The 5,241-nt window shown below is 46.2% G+C and overlaps 1 protein-coding gene across 1 annotated transcript in view; it reads left to right on the top strand.

Annotated features, from left to right (window-relative positions):
* The window catches only part of LOC107484389 (chromatin modification-related protein EAF1 B-like), a gene marked incomplete in the record, with an annotated part of 15,886 nt that extends 15,651 nt beyond the window's left edge, over positions 1-235 (top strand). The window contains 1 exon segment of the mRNA XM_016104981.3: positions 1-235.
* Positions 236-5,241: the final 5,006 nt, after the last annotated feature.

The following is a 5,241-nucleotide window of genomic DNA, read 5'->3' as shown; positions in this document are numbered from 1 at the left end:
TTTTGTTTTGGAAAGAGACGAATATAGAGGTTTGTGTACAGGATCGTCTCTTCTTTTCCCTTGTAGTTTCCCCTCTTCTCATTTGTTCTTCTGCTATTGAGCAGAGGAACATCCTCTTTTTGTTCTACTAGATTAGTGACTGTATTATTGCCCAGTTGATTGGGATAGCAATCATTTTTATGAGCAAAAGCCAATTCAACGTTTTGTGAATAGAAGATTTCTGATGTATGCACCAGCCAATGTCGCTGCCACATCTCCCTTGGTATTCTAACAAGCTGGTTCCTAACCATTTTTAAGTTTCTTAGTTGCAGCCGTTAAAATTAATCCGTGTTCTTGTGTAGATCAGCAGATTGCACGGTTTAGATCAAAATACTTTTACACAGCATGTTTTCTTCAATCGGAATCTGAACCGTTATGAGGGGCGAAACTGGTTACGATGATGTTTATGGCCAAAGGTTCCATTGTATACTGTGTTCTTTAATTTAGAGTGTGTTATGAGGGGCGAAACTGGTTACGATGATGTTTATGGCCAAAGGTTCCATTGTATACTGTGTTCTTTAATTTAGAGTGTGACATTACACTAATCTCGACGAACGCTAATGTTTCTAAGGTTGTTAGTTCTGAGAACATGAGAAGACATGACATTGAAATTAAGGCAGAGGACATTGAAAATAAGACAAAGGGCAGAGACAAAAATGAGTATTTTTATACTTTATTTGATAATAAATTAGATCAAACTAGTATTAAATTCATGTAATGCACAGATTTATATTTTAATTTGATATGGTAAATCGAAAATAATATTTTATAATGATAAATTTCTCAAGTTTAGTATAACACTATCATCGTCATTATATAATAAACGTATTGTTTTATCTTTATATAAAGTAAAATACAATGGAACAGTTTGAATTCATCTTAAATCATAAGAGACCTGGAAAAAGAATATATACATGTCAATTTTACATTAAACTTTATATTATAAAGCTAATGAAAATTTATCGACAACTAATATTTTACTAACCTCATTAGAAAAGTAACTGGCATATGATATGCTTTATGTTACACATTTTATTTCAAGTCAGAAAGTATAGTTAATAAATTAGTTATATCTAGGGGTGGCAAACGGGCCTAAATCCGCGTAATCCGCTAAAAAAGGCAGACTGAGCTGGAAAATTGGGATCGCCAAATAGTAAAAGCCCGCCTAACCTGCACCGTTTAAACCGCGGGCTTTGAGCGGGGCGGGGCGAGCTTCTCCACCGGGCTTAGAATTTTTTTAGCAAGGGGGCATTTTTACAATTTTTTTTTACCAAAACCCAACTTCCCCCAACCAGGCGGATGTCGGATTACTTGATTGGAGCGATGAGGGGGGAGGTACCTGCAAAGACACTCCGACGCTCAAGTCAGAATGGATTTGAGAGGTATAAGGTGTGAGGGATGAGTGAATACCTGGAGGGACCTGGGTCCTCTATTTATAGGTGATGGTGAATATCTTATCTTATCTTATTTGGCTAAGATAAGGGAGGCGTTTGAATTCGAAAGTTGGTTAGGATCGGTTTTGGGGCCTTTCGGAGTTGGACCCGGGGAGCCGAGTAGGGAGCAGTCCTGGGTTTAGGATCCGTGGGCTGGATCCGTAACAGTTGCCCCCGCAGCGGGAGGGCGAGCAAGGTCGGTCTGTCACTGGGAGATGCTGTTTTTGTCGTGGGCCTAGGACCTTTGGTTTTTCTCGGGTTGCCGCTTGGTTCTCCCGAGATGAGGTCGGTATCTCGGTTTTGTGTTGTGGAAGATTCGTCTGACCGCTTAGGTTTGACGTGACTCTTCCGTGTCTGCTTCGCCCGTTGCGTTCTTCGAGGCGTTACTTTTTTCAAGGGGGGATTTATTGCGAGGGGGTGTTTCCCTCTTTTGTCCTTGTGTTTGCGTTGCTTTCCAGGGGTATTTGTGTTATTTTTATTGTTCAAAACCGTTTTGGTTTTCCTCCTTCGGTTCCCTCGTTCATTTCTCTATTGCTTTCTTCTCCAAAAGAGCATTTTCTACTTTCCTTTCGCACTCTGTGTTTTCTGTTGATCTTCTGCCGAGGCATTTTTCCTTGGGTTTTATTTCCTCCGAATTAGCAGGTTGGTATTCCTCTATTTCTTTTTGCTTCTTCTGCTTTGTCTTTCGCTGCATTTTGTTTTGTTTTTGCTAATGTTTGTATGGTGGTAGATAGTTCTGTTGGGTTCCATAAGGGGGGCGAGTGCCTCCGTATAATTAGTGGTGTACGGTGGTGGTCTTTGTTTTTGGTTTCATCCGCCGTTTTTTGCCGTGAGGTTTGGCTGACGGTGGTGCTCGTCGATATTTTAGGTATGGCTCATCGAAGGACGGAGGGTGTGAGGGCTCCGGTGGCCCTGACCGGGGGTGTCCCTGGTCTTTTTTCTTGGGTCACTAGTGATGTCTGGGGGACGCCGTCGCGGATGACGGAGGCGGACCTCCAACGGCTCCGCGATGAAGGGGCTGTTTGTGGGGGTGGCGATGCTGAACGCCACTATGAGCTTTCCCTTCCTGGGGTTGACGAGAGGGTTTGCTATACCAATCTCGACTCCCCGGCTGTGCCGAATTGGATGTGGGTGTATGAGGCGATGTTTACCCGGCTCGGTGTTCGGCTTCCCTTTTCTCCTTTTGTCCAGCAATTATTGAATCGGTGCTCCGTGGCGCCGTCCCAGCTACATCCGAATAGCTGGGCGGCGATGCGGTCTTTCGAACTTGTTTGTGATTTTTTAGAACTTCCTGCCTCAGTAAATGTTTTCCTTTTCCTCTTCCTGTGTACTCTTCCGACTAAGGAGGGAAAGCACAAGAAGGGGTATGTGTCTTTCAGAGCTCAGCCTCACCGTCGGATTTTCGGCTTGTATGAAGATTCTTTTCACGGTTTTAAGAGTAGGTATTTTAAGGTTCGTCCCGCGAGGGGGCATCATCCTTTTTGGTAGACATTGGAGGGCGAGCGGCGGTTCCCCACCTATTGGAATTTTAAGGCGGGGCCGTCGGTATTTACTCGGGTTCCCCAAGAGTTCCTTACTTCGGAGGAACGGGATATCGCCCTTGTCCTGTGGCAGTTATTTGGGGAGCGCCCTCTAAATCCTCAGGATGTCATGGGAGATCCGATTGCTTGTCGGTTGTATGTTGGTGTGTGTCTGTCTTCTTTTTTGGTTTCTGTGTTTTGTTCTTCCCGTTTTTGTAACTTGGGGTTTTTGTTTTTCTTTCAGTTGAGATGGCTGGTGGTTTGTCTTCCTTAGCACGGTTGAAGGCAGTGTTGGGCCGGGAGGAGGGGTCATCATCTCCAGCTACTCCTGTTTCGAATCCGGCCGTGGAATCTCAGGCTATTTCTCAGGAGGTAGTTTCCTCGGGAGCGCGTACCGGTGCTCAGGCTTCTCCTGGTCCTGCGAATTCGCCTGAAGTCATCGTGGTGGCGGCTGCCGAGGCCTCTCGGAAGAGGAGGAGACCTGAGGAGCCGAGCAGCGAGACTTTTGAAGAGGAGGCTTTGGTGCCCAGTGTGATGGACTGACGTTTCGATGCCCCAGGTTTTATTGATCAACACTTGATGCCTGGGACGGAGCCGTTTTTTGATGGCTGTGACGTTTCGTTCCAGGCTAAGTTGGTGTATCGTGCTCTTCTCCGATTTGCCGTTGTTGTTCGGAAAGCCGAGCCCGTGATGGCTTAGGTTGGCTTGTTGGATAAGAAGCTCCGTCACTCCCAGGCTGAGGTGGCTAAGCTGAAGGTGGAGCTTGAGGCTGCCAAGGTTGCGAGGGAGAAAGCGGTGAAGTCTTCTGAGGAAGCCGGGGCGGAGATTCTCTGACTTTCCGAGGTTGAGACTTCACTTCTTTCTTAGATGGCGGAGGAGCGGCAACGGGCTTCCGATGCGGGTTCTCAGGCGGCTGTGCTTCTCAGCGAGTTGGAGACTTTGAAGGCCGAGGTCGCTGCCTTGAAGAGGGAGAAGACGAAGTTGCTGGCTGACGCAAAGGATGCAATTGCGACTACCGAGGAGACGATGAAGGCTCAGGCTTTAATGCTGGCTCCTGGTGTGGATGTGTCTGTGATGGGGGCCTTCAAGACTGTTCGTGATGGCCAGATCATCGACCTCGAGTAGCTTCTCTCTTTATCTCTTTGGTTTTTTCTTTAAACTGTATTTTGAATATTTTTGGATGGCCAAGGGCCGGGTACTTTGGGATTTTGGAACACCGTTTTGATAGTATTGATTGGCCGTCCAGGCTTTTTTGTATGTTCCATTGTTATATTGTCTTTGGGCCGTCCGGGCCATATTCCGTTTTAGGCTATTCCGTGTGTATTTTATTTGTTCCCTCGGACTGTCGTTTGGTCGGGTTCTTTCATGGATATCCGCGTGCTTGGGCCTGGGGGGTGATCAGTCCCCCAGTTGTGGCCGTGTTTTTGTTCCGTATTTGGGACACTTAGGAAAATAGAAATAGCTGTTGATGGAATTTTTATTGATGTGAGAATTTTAAAACCTTAGGAATCGTAAACTGGGAGGAGAAGTACTAAAAACATAAATAAAGGACAAAAAATAAAAATGAAGATAAAGGGGCGACCTATTTAGGTCGGTTTAGGCATAGTATCGTCGCAAGTTGGCGGCGTTCCATGTCCTCGGGATTTCGTCGCCATTGAGTCGTTCGAGTTTGTACGCTCCTTTTCCGATTACAGCCTTGATTCTGTATGGTCCTTCCCAGTTGGGGGTGAGCTTCCCTTCTCCTGGGGTCGGGGGACCGATATCATTTCGACGTAGGATGAGGTCGTCGGCCGCGAATTCTCGTCGGACGACGCCGTGATTATATCTTAAGCTGATTCTTTGTTTGAGTGCTAGCTCTTTGATGTGAGCTATGCTTCTTTCTTCATCGATAAGGTCTCGTTCTGCTTCTTCGTCGTTACCTTCGACCGTTTTCCTGGGGCTTGGGTCTCTGATTTCTACTGGGATGACTGCTTCTACGCCGTATGTTAATCGGAAGGGTGTTTCCCCCGTGGTCGTTTGAGGTGTTGTTTGGTATGACCATAAAACCGATCCTAGTTCGTCTGCCCACAGTCCTTTGGCTTCGTCGAGCCGTTTTTTGAGTCCTCTGACGATTATTTTGTTTGCGGATTCCACCTGTCCGTTCGTTTGGGGGTGTTCTACCGAGCTGAAGTGATGGAATATGTGTAATCCTTCTAAGAACTCTCTGAATTTTTTGTCGGCAAACTGGGTTCCGTTGTCCTAGATGACGA

Source organism: Arachis duranensis, chromosome 4 (genome assembly GCF_000817695.3).
Source record: "Arachis duranensis cultivar V14167 chromosome 4, aradu.V14167.gnm2.J7QH, whole genome shotgun sequence".
Lineage (NCBI taxonomy): Eukaryota > Viridiplantae > Streptophyta > Magnoliopsida > Fabales > Fabaceae > Arachis > Arachis duranensis.
Note: the sequence above shows the minus strand (reverse complement) of the source record. Positions and strands in the feature narration are given on the sequence as shown.